We start from the raw sequence: 22,778 nt of genomic DNA on the forward strand, positions 1-22,778 counted from the left end.
TGGTCATAACTTTCCTTCCAAGGAGTAAGCGTCTTTTAATTTCATGGCTGCAAAACATTTTTGGTGAGCTTCAGCTCTTTAGGAGGTAACCTTCCCTCCATTTGAAGAAGACAATAATATTGGTTAGTCCCATAATATGACAATTATTATATGGTCTTCTACAAGGAGGAGTTGTGCTTTAAATGCACACCTTCAAGCAAGTCCTATTCTAGGTTACTCATAAAAATATTTTCATAACTTTATTGGAAAAAATTATGTTTATGTAAAACTATGCATGTAAACTTTTCTGGGGGCTTCTCTGGTGGCTTAGTAGTAAAGAATCTGCTGCCAATGCAGGAGACACAGGTTCAATCCCTGATCCAGGAAGATCCCTTGGAGAACAAAATGACAATCCATTCCAGTATTCTTGCCTAGAAAATTCCATGGAAAGAGGAGTCTGGCAGGCTGCAGTTCATAGGGTCGCAAAAGAATCAGATAGGACTAAAACACACGGCACAAATATTTTCTGATAAATCAAAGGCATTGGGGCAAAACATGCTTGTTTATATTTTCCTTTATTTTGTTAGGTGAAGTGTTAACTATATATAAATGGATGATTACAAATAGATGATTACAATAAAACACAAGTGTGAAATAAAGCAGAATGTGTAATTTCTGAATTGCTGAAGGGAATTTGAAGAATCCTTGAGAAGATATATTTTTCACTTTCACTAAGGTTAGATACCCTCCCCCTCTCTTAACCTTTCCTTGTGTGTATAGCTCTCCTGTGTCTTTATTTTACCATAATAATGAAACATTTGGTACATGTCAAAGACTGTACCAGGCAGTGAGAATAAACTTTAACTTGTTTATTAACTTTCTCCAGATTCATGGATTTGATAGTTCATAATCTTCATTATTTGAAATCTTATATGTATATTGCTGAGTATTTTAAAGCATATTGTTTATATTATTCTTTTTCTCTATTGTCATGTAATAAATCATTCCAAAAAGACTAAAACAACAATTTAGTGACTTAAAACAGCAATTTATGAATATCGCTCACAACTCTCTGTGTTGACTGGGCTCAGCTGGGCAATTCTTGCTTGCAGGTTTTAGTATTATTGTAGTCATATGTTGAAGGTCAGCTAGGCTGAATGTCCGAGATGGCTGATATACATGGCCTATAGTTCTTGACTGTTGTCTGGGGACTATTGACTCCCCATGACTTCACCTTCTCATCGCATGCTGGCTTAGTTTCCCATAGGAACAGCCTGAGAGTGAGTGTTCCAAGGAAGAAGTGGAAGCCAGTCTGTTAAGACCTGGGCCTGGAAACTGTTTCAGCATCAGTGCTGCCATGTTCTATTAGTCAGTCCAGCTCAGTAGACAGATCCTTGATCCAAGGAGAAGGTACACAGCTGCCACCTGTAAAATGCAAGAAAAACTGGTGGTTCCTATTCCATCATATATATGTCTATGTGCATTTATAATTACACAATAAGTGAATCCATGGTTATTTTAAAACCTCAAACAAAGAGTGGAAACTTTCTCTTCCCACCTCCCCAAATTGTACTCCTTTAAAATATTATTAGTGTTAGTTAGTCTTTACCTATTTGAATCTTTTTCTACTTTCTAGGTATATTTTGATTTTGCTTACTTAAAAATTTTTTTATTTTTGCCTGAGTTGGGTCTTCGTTGCTGTGCTTGGGCTTTTTCTATCTGTGGTGAATGGAGGCTACTCTTCATTGCAGGGACGGGCTTTTCATTGAGGTGGCTTCTCTTATTGTGGAGCACAGACGTCAGTGGTTCTGGCACACGGGCTCTAGGGCACAGGCTCAGTAGTTGTGGCTCATGGGCTTAGTTGTAAAGTGGCTTGTGGGATCTTTCTGGACCAGGGATGGAACCCATGTCCCCTGCATTGGCAGGCAGATTCTTAACCACTGGAACACCAAGGAAGTCCTGATTATGCTTACTTTTTACATAAATAGAATCAAGTCATCATTTTTCTGAAAATTATTCTTTTCATTTATCAGTACATTTTAGATGTCTTTATACATGGACATAGAATTTAAAATTACTACCTAGTATTCTATAATGTTGATATATTTATTATATTTTGTGGATGTAGGTTTTTTACAACCTTTCATTATTCCATGCATTATTGTTCCTTTTCATTCCTCTCTGTATGTGTGCAAAAGTTTCCCTAAGGTATATACCCAAAGTGGAAGTGCTAAATTGACAGATATTAACTTTTAAAAAAGGGTGATGTTTAAATGAGTGTTATCATTTTATACTTTCTTCATCAGTGCTTTATAAAAGTGCCTCTTTTTCCTTCTCATTGTCAATTCTGGATGTTATCTGTCTTACCAATTTTAAAAAATCTAATGGATTAAAATGTTTCTTTTTTTTTTTTACCTTAACTTTTTTTAAAATTTTATTTTATTTTTAAACTTTACAATATTGTATTGGTTCTGCCATATATCGAAATGAATCTGCCACAGGCATACACGTGTTCCCCATCCTGAACCCCCCTCCCTCCTCCCTCTCCATACCATCCCTCTGGTTCATCCCAGTGCACCAGCCCCAAGCATCCAGTATCGTGCATCGAACGTGGACTGGCGACTCGTTTCGTTTCTTAATGTGTGCATTTCAATTTTCAATCTGTTAGTTACTGCTCAAGTTATGTATTGAATCAATTTTGTATTTTTTTCTATGAATTGTCTGTTTTTACAATGGACCTATTTTCCTATTGGCATACATGTCATTTTAAAACAAGGTCTAAAGATACTATTTACAAAATCTATATGTCCATTATTTCTTAGTTTACAGATATCACATGTAATTTCATCAAATGAGTACGTGATGCTTTCTTGCTCCATGTCTTGTAACTCAGCGTTGGAATGTGTTCTCATCCTCCTCGATCCCCGTGGGGAGGTTGGAGTCAGTCTCAGGTTGGTGAAGGTGGGTGACCTGCAGCATGCTCACTTGGAAAGCAGGCTCTGGGTGATGGAAGGTCAGCTTGCATAGGTTGCGTGCGTGTGTGCTAAGTTGCTTCAGTTGTGTCTGACTCTTTGCAACCCTATGGACTGTAGCCCACCAGGCTCCTCTGTCCATGGGATTCTCCAGGCAAGAATCCTGGAGTGGGTTGCCATTATTCCTCCAGGGGATCTCCCCGACCTAGGGATTGAAGCCAGGTCTCTTATGTCTCCTGCATTGCCAGGCAGGTTTTTTACCACTAGTGCCACCTGGGGAGCCCTTGCATAGGTTGCTGAGATGCAAAGACTGACACACGCTGGGTGTACCTTACCATCAAATGAGTCAAACAACAGAAGCCTAAGTCACTCACAGAAATCTATGAACTTATGTTTGCATTTGTGCTTATTTTCCACTAGTGAAATGAAAGCATATACAATGAAATCTGAATCATCATTTTTACCAGGATCTGAACTTAAGTTGAACTTTGTGATCTGGCCAATTAGTTTGGCAGTCTACAGGGTAGGCAGGAAGGACATCATACTTTCAATGGAGGGCAAGTAGGGAAAAATAACAAAAATAAGCATGAAATCCAAAGATAATGGATCTCATTCTTTCCATTCACATCCATTATTGGGGCAAAGGACCTGCAGTATCCCCATTGAGCTTGAGCAGGGAGCTCTTTGTGAACACATTTAGAGAAAGGCTCTGATGGGCAAGGCTGATGAGATGCTGCTGAGTCACTCCCCAGAGTGCTGTGAATGACTGGGAAATTCTATAAAGTGTTGTATTTTGCACCTCTAGCCAAGTGGAGTGCTGAAGACTTGGCATGGTATCCTTCAGCAAAGAGATCAAGCCTGGGTTGTCTCAGGTAAGATAGTCACATGGACACATTCAGAGGCCTGGGGAGCTGAGCTGGCCTCCCTTGGAAAACCACTTCTGCCGTCTGTGACAGATCGGTTGAGTAGAAGGGTAGCTCCTACTCACAATACGCCTTCTTCTAGGTGTACCCCTGGATTGAGTTATCAGAGAAAATATAGGACTCCTAGTTAAATCTGAATTTCAAATAAACAATTAATATTTTCTAGTAAAATGTGTCTCCAGTAATATATGGATATACTGAAAAAATTGTTTATCTGAAATTTCAATTTACCTGGATATTTTAATCAGCTAAATTTGGCAACCTTATGCCTAGCTTTCAATTTCATACAGTATCTTCTTTTGGCCTGTACCTTACAGCATTTAGAACTGGTGTAGAACAGAGAGTTATTTGCCAATATTATCTTTCTGGATTCCTTAACAGAAGTCTGTGGAACTTCCCAAGTTCATGTAAGCCTTTGTCTGTGTTCTCTCCCATGGGGCGGGAGCCATGAGGACACACCCTTGTCAGTGAGTCCTACAGAGTAAAGGTTAGCAAACAAGTCTGGAGGAACTGTATAGTGAGGGCAGGACAGAAAATCACTACTTCATAACTGAGGACCCTGAGGTAGAACACATCAAGTCACTGAAATGTAAAGCCTTGCAAACTGCAAGAGTCATGTAATCTAAAATGCAAGTAAGTTTTTGCCAATTTTCAGAGTTATCATTCCCAGGCATGACCAGCAGCAAGAGGCTGGTTGTCCACAAGGGCTGGACACCCGTGTTCACGGTCAGGGGTGGGATCTCTGAAGAGCATGGCAGGACTACTGCACCAAAGCCGCCAGTAGCCTTATGATGTGAGAAACACACAGAGTGTGGAAATAGGTGATTTCTATTTGCTTAGAAACCCCATGAGCCAGATTTCAGATTTCCTTTTAACTGGTACATTCCTCACTCAACTTAGGCTAAGACTACAGAACTGGAAGAGTTTAGGTTTCCAGACAGAGAGCCTTAGGCTGAGGTGGGGATTCTTACTCAAGTGGTTTACTGGGGAGGGAAGGGAAGCAGGGAAGGGGAAAAAATATAAGTAGAGAATGTGAGACTAGCTTTATCCTGATCCCAAAGGGGACTCTGGAGCTGAATTATATCACAGAACTTACCCAGCTTTGAAGCTGGTGAGGTGAGAAGTTGAGGATAGGGGCAACCTTTTTATCTCATATTAGGTGAATTGCTGAGAAGGGGTGACGAGGGTTGCTTAACATTCCAAGACCCGGGTCAATTCTTTGGCAAAAGGGACAGCTGTGAGTCATGAGTAAACAATATTCACAGCTGAATACGGGTACATTAGCCTGGTAAAGGGGACTTACATGGGCGTCAACAGCCTCTATACACCATAGTTTCCATGGTTTATGTATGCTTTATGCTATAGGTTTTGCTGGCTCCATTTTAAACGAATTCTCATTATTGCCAATATTGGACATAACCTATCCTTATCTTCTGGCTTGGCTTTACCTTAATTCAGTCAGATATCTTAATTTTCCTGCCAATAATAAGGAGATTTTTTTTACACATTAGTTGGATTCGTGTATCTTTGAGTAAATGGGAAATTAGGGACCATTTCTAGACACCTATGTACATTTATAATAACTCTTCTTTCCCAATCTTTTATATTTCTTTCTTTCCCAGTATAGTTAAGATCTGCTGTTACTTGTGTCTTAAATCATTCTTGTACAAGAAAAGAATTAGGCTTGTTAATAATTCTACTCAAAATTGCTAGATGTTTAGGCTTGCAAATAGAAGAAGATGAATTTTTAACCGTAAGAATAACAAAAATTGATAGTGTTTGTGTCCTTGTTAATATATTTAATATATGAAGACAAGAATCAATTCATACAGCACAGCACTGGAAAAAAAATATTCTCAAAGTGAAGGGTGGGCAGAAATATCTGAGTGAGGTTTAAGCATCTGTGTAAAGAACTAGTTTTGAAGAAAAAAAAATAATCTCTTTCAGAAAACTGAACAAAACAATAAACTATATCTAAAACTGTATATCTATGCTAAAAAATGTTATCAGTTTAATCAACCTTTTTGAAAGTGCTATAAAATAAGCAAATGAATGTCTCAAAAAATAATAGCCAGCTTGTAAGAAATATGTTTTTATGTAAATACAGAAGTCAAATAATACAGGTATCTGTTGTTGGTGCCCAAAGACATTTGCTGATGTTGTATAATAGGATTAGGCACTTACCTTCTAATGATCATCACATATCAGTAAGGACAATAGAATGATTCTAAGATACTCTTCTGTGTGAACTGTTTTTGCTTTTCAAAGAGTCTATATAGACTTTCTCCTCTATGAATGGAGTAATCTCACCACTGCTTTTCTGCTTATTTGGTGCATTTCTCATGCAGATTGAATGAAGAGTGTTCAAATATCATCAATTGTAGGTAGTTTCAGGACTATGACACGATGGTTCAGGCCTCTGTGATAGGTAAGGACAGGGCACGCTGGTCTAATACTTTTGACTGATACCGTGCTCAGTTGTATGACTCTACACAAGATTTTATGTATATGTAATATTTAGTTATTTGGCTGTGACAGGTCTTGGTTGCACTGCAAACTTCTTAGTTGGGCCCTGGGGTATCTAGCTCCCAACCAGCCCCCCTGCATTGGGAGTGCAGTCCTAGCCACTGGATAACCAGGGAAGTCTCACTACATAGGATTTTAACCTCAGGTGAAACTACAGATTCCAGTGGTTTGATCATTTTCTGGTCTTTATATACATAAAACAAAGTTTGTACCTTAATGTATATACCAAAAGGAAAACAAACAAACAAACAACTGAACCTTTAGAGCTTCAGACTGTCAATCCTAGGCAGGCTAGCTCATCGAGAGGGTCAAGTAAAATTCAGACCACATGGGGCACTGATTGGACTTTTTAGGGCAGAGTGATGGAGGCTTCTTCTAACCTGATGGTGCTTAACCTTGGCTGCATTTTGGAATCTCCTGCTGAGCTTTTCAATGTTCTTCCTGGGGCTCATCTCAAGACCTTAATTAAAATGGAGTGGGTGTGGCCTGAGGATGAGGATTTTTTTTGTTTCACTCCTGAGTCTGTCTAATATACAGCTAAGGATGCAAAGCAATGGGAAGGTTTGTGTGCGTGTGCCAGAGATTGTCAGAGACTCAGCGTTCCAGCAGGTAGTCATATACTTGAGTTAATGGACCAAACAGAAGGGCAAGCTTCATTAAGCTCTGCTCTGAAGGCTGTCCTCTTAGTCTCACAGGTCGGAAGACCTTTTGGGTGGTAAGCTTGTGGCATTTGCTTATAAATGATTATAGTGCCCTCAGTTCTAAGAACGTGCTTTACCTCTTTGTGATAAACGGATTTAAATACTGTATTTTCCCAGTTCTTAAGTTCAGTTTTATCAGAATTTCATGTGTCACAAATAATTTTACCTGTCAGGGTAGTTAAAAAAATAATTTTTAATTAAAAATTTAAAGGCCATGCCTAAAAAAATATTTTTCCTCAAAGCTAACAGGTGTATCCTGTGATTTATATTGTTTTAAAATGATTTTTATTACTTCATGCAAGCACAGCTAACATTTATTGAATGTTTACTGCATGACAGACAGTGTTCTAAGTTAAAATTATTTTACAGATGAAGAAATTGAGTCAGAGAAAGGTCGTGTTATTCCAAGGTTTTACAGAGCTAATTAGCAAAAGGGCCATGATACATACTGAAGCTGTCTGGCTTCAGTGCCTTTGCATCTATGTAAGCCTGTTGTTGAAAGAAAAATAAAAATTAAAAACTTCACCTTTAATAAATAAGCATCGAATTGATTTCCAAGTAGTTCCACAACTTGCCTTTTCCTAGCATTATGTAACAGTTCTAGTTGCTCTGCATCTTTGTCATTATTTCACCTTTTGAAATTGTGAAATCTTGTTTAGCATAATTAGCTGGTGAGTATAAAACCTGATCTCACTATGATTTTAATTTCACTTTCTTTGAAAGCTAATAAGGTAGTGCATCTTTTATATGTTTATTGGTAATTTAGCTTTTCTTATTTTCTCTTTTTATAATAGTATCTTTCCCCACTTTTCTGGGAGGGATTGTCTGTCTCATATTCATTTGTAGATTAAAAAAAAATATTTTCTACATATTTTCAGTTTTACATGATGCAAATATTTCACCAAGTTTGACTTATCTTTTATGAATACAAGTCCTAATTAACGTAGTAGAACTTGTAAACTTTTTGGTTTGTATGTTTTATATTATCTCATTAATATTTTATCTAGCCCCAATATCAGATACACATTCTGCTACATTGTCTTTAGTAGCTTTATGATTTCTTATTTTTACATTGATTTTAATCCACCTAAAATTGCTTTTTGTGTGTGGTATGAGTGGGGATCCAATTTCATTTTTCAATATGGCTAATTAGTTGTTCAAAAACCATTGACCATGTTTTCATACGTTTGTCAATCGTTTTTGCTGGACACTATTCTGCTGCATTACTTTGTCTATCTCTATAATTCATAATGTAACTGAAAGTAGGATCTGACTGCTTGCTGCTCAAAAGCCAATAAAAAGGCCAGGCTGGTGGAAAGGAAAATTTGTTTTATTTTGGATGCCGGCAACCAACAGTTTGGTTTGGTGTGTGTGTGGGGTAGGGGGGCAGTGCAGAGGTGGGGGAGGGGATGGAGCAAGGAAGGCAGATGCCTGTGCAAAGACAAGACTCCCTCCACTGACGGTGGGCAAGAGCTTTTACAGACAGAGGGAGGGAGCAACATGCAGAAACAGCACAGTCAGCTCTAACAATGATCCTGAGATCGGTCATTGGTGGTCTGATCGGAGTCACTTTGATTGTTTTAAGTACAATTAACTTTCAGTTCCAGGGTCAGTCTTTTTCTAGAGGCCAGTTCTCAGAAGTGTGGCAGCTTGTGTTATGGCTGCAGTCTGGTCATCATGTAGTTAACATCTTCTGCCTGGTAGGGGTTTCAGGATTTATAAAACAGGTCACAGGATAGAGCTCAGAATATTATCTATAGTCCTTGAGAATGAACTCAAGGTCCTTGACTAAACTTAATGACTAAAGTTTTATTACTTGGTCTCCTTTGACTGTTTTCCTTTGTTTCTGAATTTTTTTTCACTTCTCTGATTAAACTCATTTTTTTGCTAATGTTTGGGTAAACTCTGGGAGTTGGTGATGGACAGGGCGGCCTCGCGTGCTGCACTTCATGGGTTTGCAAAGAGTTGGACACGACTGAGCGACTGAACTGAACTGAACTGAATGTTTTTCCTGCAGTGGAGTAGCCACAGAAGATATGGGTTCGATACCTGGGTGGGGAACATCCCTTGGAGAAGGGAATGGCAACCCACTCCAGTATTCTTGCCTGGAAATCCCATGGACAGAGGAGCCTAGTGGACTATAGCCCAAGGTCACAAAGAGTTAGACAATTGAGCGACTGAGCACACAAAGTTTTTCCACATAAAGAACACAGGCAGAGAGCATGGGAGACAAGGGCCATAGGGTCTTTTTCTGTTTCAATAATATTTTATGTTCATTTATGTGGTGTTGTACTTATAATAGGTAAACCTCTTCATTGTACTTCTTCAGGAGTGTTTTCGAGATGTTCAACTAGGTTTTCTCAATCCACTAATTAGTGAATCAGTTTCTAATGTTACACCAAACTTCAATTCCCAAAATAAGTCCAACTTGCTCATGGTATATCTTGGTTTTATATATCAAAAGATTCACCTTCCTGATGATTTTTGTTCCTCTATTGATGAATGGAATTTACCTATATTTTTCCATTCTCACACGTCCTTTCACAGCATATGTAAGGTTATGCTGGAAGTTGAAGATATTTCCTTTTTAAAAATTTTCTGAGTCTTGACAGTTGGAATTATTTGTGTTTTGATTATTTGGTAATCCTGATAAGTAATATCAGTTAAGGTCTATGGGTTTTGGAGAGAGAGATACTTAGTTTTGTTGTTGTTCAATCACTCAGTTGTGTTAGACTCTTTGCCACCTCATGGATTGCAGCACGCTAGATTTTCCTGTCCTTCACCATCTCCCAGAGCTTGCTCAAACTCATGTGCTTTGAGTCGGTGATGCCATCCAACCATCCCATCCTCTGTTGTCCCCTTCTCCTCCTGCCTTCAATCTTTCCCAGCATCAGGGTCTCTTCCAATGAGTCAGTTCTTCGCATCAGGTGGCCAAAGTACTGGAGCTTCAGCATCAGTCCTTTCAATGAATATTCAGGGTTGACTTCCTTTAGGATGGACTGGTTTGATCTCCTTGCTGTCCAAGCTACTCTCAGGAGTCTTCTCCAGCACCACAGTGCACTTAGTTTTAGATTCAGTGTTAAATGGTTGTAGTACTATTCAAGGTGTCAGTGTCTTTCTTCTTCAGCCCATTTTGATGCATTTTATCTTTCTAGAAAGCTATTCATTTCTTAGTTTTCATATTTATGAGAATACATTTCCTTTTATCACTTTCATCAGAAGTTTTTAAATATTAGTCTTAAAAAACATTTTTGGATGTTTACATTTTGATTACTATTTCATGAATTTTTGTTATTATTCCTTATTTTTATATTCTCATGATATATTTTGATCTTTTTTTGCATTTGATCAAAGTAGATTGTAAATTCCTATTAATTTTAAATCTTTATTCATTTCTTTTCTAAGTTAGCCTTTGAAATACACTTTCAACTTTATTTTTATCTCAATATATCTCATAAGCTCAATTCTATAAGTATTTATGTATGATTTACATCTAAATTTTTTTGTTTCTTAGTATTATTTATCTTTGATTCAGGATTTATTTAGATTTGCATTCTTAAATTTTGGCTTAATGGGAAGTTCTGCTGCTGCTGCTGCTAAGTCACTTCAGTCGTGTCTGACTCTGCGCAACCCCATAGACGGCAGCCCACCAGACCAAAGATCTATTCTAACACAGATATTTTTACTAGTGTCTTTCGGCTTACTAAGTACTTATGAGTTTGCTAAGTAAATCTTGGGCAAGATGAAATACTTTACTTGTCAACACATTTGCTGCTCTCTTTGAACTTCTCAGCAGTTTCAGGTAACCTGGATAAGTACAGTATAAGTAAGCTTGCATTTACAATGCCTGCTGAGGACAGGAGAACAAGAGACAAACACTAAGACAGTACGGCACTTAGAAGAAAACTTTGCATAAAGCCCAAAGGAAGATGATAGGATGAATCCGAATGTAAAATTATTATGAAAATTAAGACTATACAAAAATCTCATGGTATTGCTATGGTAAACAAAAAAATAAAAAAATAAAAAGGAAAATTTTTCTATAGCAGGAAAACTTCATCCAAAAGAAAGTTGGTATTGACTAGACTTTAAATAAAAAGCAATATTAAAAATAGTCATATGTTGATAAATACTTTGTGTTTTTTTTTTTTTTCCAGTAAGAAAACCTAATTCAAAGCTGCTGGTGCTGCTAAGTCACTTCAGTCGTGTCTGACTCTGTGCGACCCCGTAGACGGCAGCCCATCAGGCTCCCCCGTCTCTGGGGTTTTCCAGGCAAGAACATTGGAGAGGGTTGCCATTTCCTTCTCCAATGCATGCATGCATGCTGAGTCGCTTCAGTCATGTCCAACTCTGTGTGACCCTATGGACAGCAGCCCACCAGGCTCCTCTGTCCACAGGATTCTCTAGGCAAGAATACTGAAGTGGGTTGCCATTTCCTTCTCTGGATGGGAAGTTCTACTTATCTTTACATTGTTTTAAATTTATGGTATGGTGTTTTATGATAACAGTCATTTTGAATTTATAGAAATTTATATCAGTTTTCATAAATGCTTGGTCTATGCTTAAAATAACTCCTGAGAAACATGTTCTTTATCTGCCTATTGTATTAAGCTTATTAATTTTTTTCTTTAATTTTTCTATATACTTTCTGACTTGGGAAGAGCAATCTATCCAAGAGAGTGTGTTAAAATTCTGTTGCTCTGATGAATCTGGGATTTTCTATTCATAATTCTATCAGTTGGTGTTTATTTTACAAAACTTTATTATGTGGTGCATATTAGCTTAGAATTCGGAGAAGGCAATGGCACCCCACTCCAGTACTCTTGCCTGGAAAATCCCATGAATGGAGGAGCCTGGAAGGCTGCAGTCCATGGGGTTGCTGAGGGTCGAACATGACTCAGTGACTTCACTTTCACTTTTCACTTTCCTGCATTGGAGAAGGAAATGGCAACCCACTCCAGTGTTTTTGCCTGGAAAATCCCAGGGATGGGGGAGCCTGGTGGGCTGCCATCTATGGGGTTACGCAGAGTCAGACATGACTGAAGTGATTTAGCAGCACCAGCAGCTTTGAATTAGGTTTTCTTACTGGAAAAAAAACAAAGTATTTATCAACATATGACTGTTTTTAATATTGCTTTTTATTTAAAGTCTAGTCAATACTAACTTTCTTTTGGATGAAGTTTTCCTGCTATAGAAAAATTTTCCTTTTTTTTTTTTGTTTACCATAGCAATACCATGAGATTTTTGTATAGTCTTATTTTTCATAATAATTTTACATTGGGATTCATCCTATCATCTTCCTTTGGGCTTTATGCGAGGTCTTCTTCTAAGTGCCGTACTCTCTTAGTCTTTGTCTCTTGTTCTCCTGTCCTCAGCAGGCATTGTAAATGCAAGCTTACTTATACTGTACTTATCCAGGCTACCTGAAACTGCTGAGAAGTTCAAAGAGAGCAGCAAATGTGTTGACAAGTAAAGTATTTCATCTTGTCCAAGATCTACTTAGCAAACTCATAAGTACTTAGTAAGCTGAAAGATGCTAGTAAAGATATCAATGTTAGAATAGATCATTGGTTCAGGATACTGAGAAACGGGGCATGTTTTTGTGTAAAGGGCATTTGAATTATAAGCTATGTATTCGTGACTTGACTAGAACCATATTCACGTTTAAGTTTTCTTTGTAGCATTAGAAAGTGGAAGTGTGGCTGGCCACCCTCCGGGCGTAGTTCTCTGCCATCCTCAGGCACGCTGCTGCTACTTGGCCACGTCCTGTGGCTGTTCTGCTTCATGCTGCCATCTCCGTGCTCTCTTCCTCTCTTCCGTGCCAATAGTAACAGCTGCTGCTGTTTGCTGCCTGCTTTCCCAGATGATTTTTATATGTAGGATGGCAAAAAGAGTAAGAAAGCTGTGGCGATTTCAGAGACTTGATGAACAACAAAAGAAAGCTTAGACTTGGAGTGTTCCACTAACATTCTCACCAATTTTCAGTGGCCTTTGGGGGTGGTTTCCAGTTTCCCACCCTCCGGGGAATCTTACTCCATGACTTGGCCTCTTTGCATTCACTCAGTACACAACTGTTGCCAATTTTGTTGATGAGCTACAATTCTAAAACTTCACTGCAAGATAATACAAATGTTACCCTTTCTCAGTCTCTCCTTTTAAACATGATAGTGACTTTATTAAAATACACAACTATGTATACAGATTGATACATATTTACACATGTGCACACCTGTAATTAGACCCAGATTAAAGACAGAGAGAGATTCATTCCTCCAGAAGGCTCCTTTGTATTTCTTACCAGCCAACACCCATATCCATTCACTCCTATACCCACTCACCATCAGAGGAAACCACCATTCTGACTTATTACTGCCAGTTAGGTTTGCTTGGTCTTGAATTTCATAAAATGGAACATAAAGTATTTTTTGTGCATGTGTGAAATTTCTTACCCATATAAAATCATAGCCTTATACTTTGATGTGTGATGATGGGGAAATGGACAATTTAAATTAAAAAAGGAAATGTAAAAAGGAAAATGCTACTTTTATTGTTAAGCAATAGTTTAAGGGCCTGCTATATAATAACTCATGGAATTCTCACAACCTTCTGAATTGTGTGTTGTTATTATGACCAGTCAAATATTTATATAGAGAGACAATATGTCAGTTTCCCAAGATCACAGAGGTGATAAATGAAGCAGCCAGGGTTCAGGCTTCAGAGCCTGTGCTCTTAGCAGCTATCTAGCCTTATAATAAAAACTTGGCTTGGGAAACTTTTTTTGTTGTTGTTGGACAGGCTTCAGCACATTTTTTTTTTCCTTTTTCTTTCTCATTCTTTTTGGTGAAAGGCCAGCTAGTAAATATTTTAGGCTTTGTGGACAATATGGTCTCTGTCATAGCTAAGTCTGCTGTTTGTAGGAAAGCAGCTATAGAAAATATGTAAATGAATGGACATAATTGTGTTCCAATAAAACTTTATGTATGGACGTTGCAAGTTGAATTTTATATATTTTTCACTTTACAAAGTGTTATTCTTTTGATTCTTCCCCCCACCCCCCAACCATTTGAAGATGCAAAGCCACCCTTTACGTATGGGTTACACAATAGCAGACAGTTGGCTGACTTGGCGTGCAGGCTCTGGTTGACTGTCCCTTGCTGTAGCATATGGTAGTGACAGCAAGAAACCTGAAACTTGGAAGGGAAGGTTACAGACATTATGAGGATGAATTTAGAAGCAATGGACATGTTTCAACTGGGATCAATAATTGCTAAGGCACAGCAAGTCCCACACTAATAAATTATCTGTCATTGAGAAAGCCAAGAGGCACATTTGTTAAGGTAGCCTAGCTATTATTATAACAAATCAACCCTAAAATCTCAGTGGCTTACAGAAGTTGATGTGAGGAAGGAGGGTGGGAAAGACTGATAGGCGGTTTTTCTTTTTCTTTCCAAACAACAGTCAGTTCCAAGACGAGCATTAAGATTTTGGTGTGCATTTTCTATAAACAAGGATATTTTCCCACATAATAATGATGCAATATAAAAATCAGGAAATTAACTCTTGTACACTATTGTCATCGAATTTACACAGCCCTCCAAGTTTTGCTAATTGTCCCAATAATGCCTTCACACATTACCTAAGTTGTCGTGTTCCTTTAGTCCTTTTCAGCATGGGGCATTTCCTCAGTCTGTCCTTTACTTTCCTGACCAGGGAATCTTTGAGGATCACATGACTATTACTGTGTAGAATAGCCTCTGGTTGTGTTTATCTAAAGTTTCCTCATGGTTAGATTCAGGAGACGTATCTTTGCCAGGGCTGCCTCAGAAGTGATTTCGTGATTTCCTTGTATTTTATTAGATGACTTGATTAGAGTTTGCCGTATTAAAGCAGATGTTAACTTTTAAGTTTTTTCCCAGTTTCACTGAGATATTAACATATAGCCCTGTATAAGTTTAAGGCATACAGCATAATGATTTGGTTTACATAATTTTGAAATTATTACCACAATAAGTTTAATTAACACCCATCATTACATATATGTATACACACACATATATATTTAATGCATATGTATTTTTTTTTCCTTGTGAAAATACCTGTTAAAATTTACTCTCTTAACTTTCAGATATACATACAGCAATGTGAACTAGTCATCATGTTGTACATTCCATTCCTAGTACTTATTTATTAACTGAAAGTTTGTATCTTTTGAAAGTCTTTCTTCAATCCCCACCCCGCTTCCAACCCCAACACACCCTCCCTTCTCCCCACCCCATTCCCTCTCAGTGTGTCTGGTAACCACAAATTTGATCTCTTTTTCTATGAGGTTTGGTTTTGTTTCTTTTTTTTTTTTTTCTGGGTTTTTTCTTTGAGATTCCATGAGATCATGCAGTATTTGTTTTGTCTCTCTTACTTCACTTAACGTAATGCCTTCAAAGTCCATGTGAAAAGTGAAGTTGCTCAGCCGTGTCCGACTCTTTGCGACCCCATGGACTGTAGCCTACCAGGCTCCTCCGTCCATGGGATTTACCAGGCAAGAATACTGAAGTGGGTTGCCATTTCCTTCTCCAGGAGATCTTCCCGACCCAGGGATTGAACCCAGGTCTCCTGCATTGTAGGCAGATGCTTTACCATCTGAGCCACCAGGGAAGCATGTATTGTTGCAAACGGCAGGATTTCCTTCTTTTTTAATGACTGAATAATACTTCTTTGTGTGTGTGTGTATACACACATACATACATATACATACACAACTTCTTTATCCATTCTTCCATTATGGACACTTATTTTGTTATGTCTTGTCTGTTGTGAAAAAAGTGAAAGTGATAGTCATTCAGTCGTGTCCGACTCTTTGCAACTCCTTGGACTGTAGCCCGCCAGACTCCTCTATCCATGAAATTATCCAGGCAAGAATACTGAAACAGGTTGCTGTTTCCTTCCCTGGGGGATTTTCCCAGCCTGGGGACTGAACCTGGATCTCCTGCATTGTCAGCCAGTTTCTTTAACATCTGAGCCACCGGGTAAGCCTTGTCTATTGTAAATAATGCTTATATGAACATGGATGTGCAGCTGTCTCTATGACATAGTGTTTTCAATTTCTTCTGATATAGTCCCAGAAATGGAAATACTGGTGGTTCTAGTTTTAACTTTTTGAAGAACTTTCGAACTGTTTTCCATAGTGTCTGCACCAACCTACATTTCCACCAGCAGTGCATGAGGGATCCCTTTTCTCCACATTCTCGCCAGCATTTATTATCTCTTCTCTTTTTGATGACAAAGTGGTGAGGTAATTTATTATGGTTTTGACATGCATTTCTTTTATGATTATTGATTTTGAGCATCTTTTGATGTCTGTGTTGGCCTTTCATATATCTTCTATGGAACATGTCTATTCAGGTCCTTTATTTATTTTTTAATCAGATTATTTGGATTTGTTGGGGAGTTTTTGCTTTTGAGTTGTGTAAGTTCTTTATTTTGGATATTAACTCCTGATCAGATATATGGTTTGCAGATGTTTTCTACCATTCCACAGGTTGTCGTTTCATTTTGTTGATCATTTCTTTTGTTGTTCAGAGGTTTTTAGTAAGATGTAGTTCACTATTTTTGATTTTGCTGCTTGTGTTTTAGGTATCATATCCAAAATATCATTGACAAGATCCATGTAATGGAGCTCACCACTTGTTTTCTTATGGGAGTTCTAAGTTTTGGCCTTTGTATTTTAGTCTTTAATGCATTTTGAGTTAATTTTTGCGAGTGATGTAAAATAAAGGTCTAGTTTCATTCCTTTACATGTGAATATCCAATTTTCTGGCACCATTTGTTGAAAAGACTCTTTTCTCCAATAGGTATTTTTGGCTTCCTTGTCAGATGTTAGTTGATCATATACATATGGTTTAATACTGGGTTTTAAACTCTGTTCCACTGGTCTATATGTCTGTTTTTGTGCCAGTGTCATGATGTTTTGATTATTATACCTTTATAATATAGCTTGACATCATAAGTATGATGCCTTCTGCTTTGTTCTTCCTAGGATTTCTTTGACTGTTTGTGGTCTATTCTTGCTTTATATAAATTTTAGGATTGTTTATTCTACTTCTGTTAAAAAAAAAACCACAAAAAACTGCCTTTGGAATTTTGGTAGAGGAAGCCTTGTAATAGTATGGCTATTTTAACAATATTCTTTCCATTCATGAACTTGGGATGCCTTCCCATCTATTTGTCTTTTTTGATTTCATCAGTGTCTTATAGTGTAGAGATCTTTCACCTCCTTGGTTAAATTTATTCCTAATATTTTATTTTATTATTTTTGATAGGATCATTTTCTTTGTATCTTTTTCAGATTACTTGTTATTAGTGAAGAAATAAGCTATGAATTTTTGTGTGTTAATTTTGTATCCTGGAATGTCATTGAATTCATTCATTAGATCTAACAGTATTTAGGTGGAGGCTTTTCTTGTTATAAGATCATATCACCTGAAAAAGCCAATTTTATTTCTTCCTTTCCAATGCTGATGCTTTATTTATTTATTGTTGCCTGGTTGCTCAAGCTAGAACTTCTAGTACTATAATGAATAGAAGTTGTGAGAGTGGGCACTCTTCTGCTTGGAGGAAAAGTTTTCCATCTTTCACTATTGAGTATGATGCAGGCTGTGGTCTTGTTATTGATATGGCCATTATTATGTTGAGGCACTTTCATTCTATCTATACTTAATTTGTTAAGAATTCTTATCATGAACATGATGAATTTTATCAAGTGCTTTTCTGCATTTGGAGATTTATTTCATCCTATTTAATACAATATACCACATATATTTGGAGAAGGAAATGACAACCCACTCCAGTATTCTTGCCTGGAGAGTTCCATGGACAGAGGAACCTGGTGGGCTACAGTCCGCAAAGAGTCAGCCACAACTGAGCACAATCAGCAGCACCACATATATTGATTTGTGTATGTTGACCCATCCTTGCATCCCAGGGTTAAATCTCATGGATCATGGTGAATGACACTTTTATTGTGCTGCTGAATTCATTTTTTTAGTTTTTATTGAGAATTTTGTATTTATATTCCTTAGGGATATTGGCCTACAGTTGTTTTGTTTTTTCCTAATGGTATCCTTTCCTAGCTTTGGTCTCAGGGTAATGCAGGTCCTATAAAGTAACTCTGAGAGTGTTCCTTCCTTTTGGACTTTTTGGGAAGACTTTAAGGAGGATTTGTATTAATTCTTTAAATGTTCGGTAAAATATATCAGTGAAGCCACTTGGTCCTGAGTTTTTCTTTGATGGGAGATTTGTGCTTACTAATTCCACCTCCTTACTACTATTTGGCCTTTGAAATTTTCTGTTTCCTCCTGATTCAGTTTTGGCATATTGTATGTTTCTAAGAATTTTTCTATGTCTTTTAGATTTTCCAGTTTGTTGGCATGGAGTTGTTAGCAGTAGGCTCTTATGATCCTTTGTATTTCTCTGATGTCACTTACAATGTCTCTTGTTTTTCATTTGTAATTTCATTGATTTGGGTCCTCTGAAGGAGATCAGCCCTGGGATTTCTTTGGAAGGAATGATGCTAAAGCTGAAACTCCAGTACTTTGGCCACCTCATGTGAAGAGTTGACTCATTGGAAAAGACTCTGATGCTGGGAGGGATTGGGGGCAGGAGGAGAAGGGGACAACAGAGGATGTGATGGCTGGATGGCATCACTGACTCGATGGATGTGAGTCTGAGTGAACTCCGGGAGTTGGTGATGGACAGGGAGGCCTGGCGTGCTGCAATTCATGGGATCGCAAACAGTTGGACATGACTGAGCGACTGATCTGATCTGATCTGATCTCATGGCTAGTACAGCTAATTTGTTTTGTTTTACAATTTTATCTTCTCAAAGAACCAGCCCCAGTTTTGTTAACCTTTTGTACTTTTCTTGTTTGCTACTTATTTCTGTTCTAATCTTCATTTTTTTCGTTTCTTCTGCTAATGTTGGGCTCAATTTGTTCTACCTCCCCTGTAATTTCTGTTTTTATCTATTGGTTGTTCAGGGGAATGTTGTTTAATTTCCATGTATTCATGAGTTTTCCAGTATTCCTCTTATTAATTTTTAGTTTCATGCCACATGATCAGAGAAGATATTGATATGATTTCAGGCTTCCTAAATTTGGAAGACTTATGGACTGATATGACCTATCCTAGAAAATGTTCCTTGTGTACTTGAGAAGAACGTCTTCTGCTGCTGTCAGTAGGGTTCTGTACACGTCTGTCATGTTTATTTGGATCTATAGTATTGTTCAAATCTGTTGTTTCCATATTGATTTTCTGTCTGGATGATCTAACCATAGTTGAGAGTAGGATTTAAAGTCCTTAACTATAATTGCATTACTGTTTATTTCTCCTTTTAGCTTGATTAGTTTTTGCTTTACACATTAGGTGCTCCAGTTTTGGGTACCTAAATATTTACAATTGTTGTATCTTCTTGGTGGATTGACCTCTTTAAAATTATGAACACCTTTTTTGTTTCTTTTTTACCATTTTTAGTTTAAAGTATATTTTTGTCTGATATAAGTATAGCTACTCATTTTTAATTTCCTTTCTATGGTTACCATGTGTTTTCCATTCCTTCACACACTATCACCCTATTTTCACTCTCTGTGTTTCTTTAAGGCTAAAGTGGGTTTCTTACAAGCAGCTGCAGCTGCTGCTGCTGCTGCTGCTAAGTTGCTTCAGTCGTGGCCAACTCTGTGCGACCCCATAGGTGGCAGCCCACCAGGCTCCCCCGTCCCTGAGATTCTTCAGGCAAGAATACTGGAGTGGGTTGCCATTTCCTTCTCCAATGCATGAAAGTGAAAAGTGAAAGTGAAGTCGCTCAGTTGTGCCTCACTCTTAGTGACCCCATGGACTGCAGCCTACCAGGCTCCTCCGTCCATGGGATTTTCCAGGCAAGAGTACTGGAGTGGGGTGCCATTGCCTTCTCCTTACAAGCAGCATATTGTTGAATCTATTTATTTATTAATTTATTCAGCCATTCTATTCTTTTGAATGGAGAACTATATCCATTTACATTTAAAGTAAGTATCGACTTGTAAGGACTTACTATTGCCATTTTGTTCTCTGCTCTCTGGCTATTTTGTAGATTCATTGTTCACAGCTTCTTATCCTGCTTTCTTTCCTTGTGTTTTGATGTCTTTTGGTATCAATATGCTTAGCCATTATGCTCTTTTATGTAATTACTACAGGGTTTTTCTTTGTGCTTATCATGAGATTTATATGAAATATCTTAAAATTGCAACACACTATTTTAAGCTAATAACCATTTAGCATTGATAGCATTTCTAAACATTCACCTTCCCCCTCCACAGTTTAGGGTATTGATGTTACACTTTATATACTTTTATATTGTGCATCCAATAACAGATTACTATAGTTAGGATTACTTCTACCACATTTGTTGTTAACTTTCAAACAACTTATAATAATGAACCACCATTGTTATATTACAGAATCTAACTTTGATGAAAAATTTATATTACTTTCTTATAATTTTGTTATTTCAATTTAATTTTTATTTTATATTGAATTATAGTTGATTTACAATATTGTGTTAGTTTCAAGTGTAGAGCAAAGTGATTCAGCTCTATATTGGGTTGGCCAGAAATGTCATTTGGGTTTTTTTGTAACATTGTACAAAAAAACCCCAAATGAACTTTTGGGCCAACCCTATATATATTTAGGAGAAGGAAATGGCAACCCACTCCACTGTTCTTGCCTGGAGAATCCCAGGGACAGAGGAGCCTGGTGGGCCGCCATCTGTGGGGTCACACAGAGTCAGACACGACTGATGTGACTTAGCAGCTAGCAGCTAAGTCTTACTCAGTTTCTTTTCCCATACAGGTTATTACAGAGTACTGAGTAGAGTTTCCTGCTATACAGTTGGACCTTGTTGATTATCTGTTTTATATATAGAGTGTGTATATATTAATCCTAAACTCCTAATTTATCCCTTCCACTAACCTTTCGCCTTTGTTAACTGTAAGTTTGATTTCTGAGTCTGTTTCCATTTCATAAGTAAGTTCATTTGTATTATTTTCTTATATTCCACATTTAAATGATATTATATTTGTCGTTTTCTGTCTGACTTCATGTAGCATGATAATCTCTAGGTCCATTCGTGTTGCTGCTAATGTCATTATTCCATTATTTTTTATGGCTGAGGAATATTGCATTGTGTGTATACATATCTTCTGTATCCATTCCTCTGTTGATGGACATTTAGGTTGCTCCCATGTCTCAGCTGTTGCAAATAGTGTGTGCATTGGGGTACATGTGTCCTTTCTAATTATGGTTTTCTCTAGATATATGCCTAGGCATAATTCCTGGATCATATGGTAGTTCTATATTTAGTTTTTAAAGGAAACTCCATACTTCTCTTCATAGTGGTTGTATTGACTTAAATTCCCATCAAGAGTATAGGAGGGTTCACTTTTCTTTAAATTAAAAATATATATATATATATTTTTTAAATTGAAGGATAATTGCTTTACAGAATTTTGTTTTCTGTCAAACCTCAACATTTGACTTACAATGTTGTGTTAGGTTTTGATTCACAGCAAACTGAATCAGTTATACATATACCTACTCTTTTTTAGAGTCTTTTCTCAGATAGGTCATTACAGAGTATTAAGCAGAATTCCCTGTGCTCTACATTATGTACTTATTAGTAATGTATATATAGTAGTGTATATACATCAATCCCAACCTTCTCTCTTCTCCCCCTCGTAACCATGTATGTTTTCTACATACCTGATTCTGTTTTTGTTTTGTAAAAAAACTCATATCATTTGGATTTCTTTTTAGATTCCACATGTGATATATGATATTTATTTTTCTCTCAAGGGCTTACTTCATGTAGTATGAAAATCTCTAGGTCCATCCATGATGCTGCAAAATGGCCGTATTTCATTCTTCTCATGGCTGAGAAATACTCCATTGTATATAAGAACCGTATCATCAGTCAGTGGATGTTTTGGTTGCTTCCGTGTCTTCAGTATTGTAAACAGCGCTGCTCTGAACACTGGGGTGCATGTGTCTTGTCAAATTAGAGTTTTTTTCTGGATATATGCCCAGGAGTGGAACTGCTGGATCATATGGTAGTTCTATTTTTAGTTTCTTAAAGAACCTCCATACTATTTTCTATAATGCCTGCACCCATTTCTATCCTCCAACAGTATAGAAAAGTTTCCTTTTCTCCACACTGTCTCCAGCATTTTTTTTTTTTTTTTTTGCAGGCTTTTTGATGATGGCCATTCTGACTGGTGTGAGGTGACACCTTTTTGTAGTTTTGATTCGCATTTCTCTGATAATTAGTGATGTTGAGCATCTTTTCATGTGTTCTTGGCCATCTGTATGTCTTCTTTGGAGAAATATATATTTAGATATTTTGCCCATTTTTTGATTGGGTTGTTTGTTTTTCTGACATAAAGCTGCTCATATACTTGGGAGATTAATCTCCTGTCCGTCGCTTCAGTTGCAAACATTTTTTTCCCTTTCTGTGGGTTGTCTTTTCATTTTGTGTATGGTTTCCTTTGCTGTGTGGAAACTTTCAATCAGATCCCATTTGTTTATTTTTCTTTTTATTTTCATTAGGAGGTGGGTCAAAAAAGATGTTTTTCTCATTTATGTCAGAGATTGTTATG

General features: G+C 37.4%; 1 long non-coding RNA gene across 2 annotated transcripts in view; it reads right to left on the minus strand.

The window, feature by feature from the left end:
• Nucleotides 1-543: 543 nt before the first annotated feature.
• LOC147355100 (uncharacterized) overlaps nt 544-22,778 on the minus strand; it is a 151,311-nt gene continuing 129,076 nt past the window's right edge. Inside the window, exon 4 of one of the 2 annotated variants that reach the window (XR_015144216.1) lies at nt 544-1,404. This is a non-coding gene — a long non-coding RNA (uncharacterized LOC147355100). Of the gene's footprint in view, nt 1,405-13,317; nt 14,292-22,778 lie in introns of those variants that run through there. The other variant, XR_015144215.1, reaches the window with a different exon arrangement.

The sequence above is a fragment of the Bos grunniens genome, chromosome 17 (assembly GCF_055505025.1).
Source record: "Bos grunniens cultivar Pamir isolate PY7600 chromosome 17, Bosgru_T2T1.0, whole genome shotgun sequence".
In the NCBI taxonomy this organism is placed as follows: domain Eukaryota; kingdom Metazoa; phylum Chordata; class Mammalia; order Artiodactyla; family Bovidae; genus Bos; species Bos grunniens.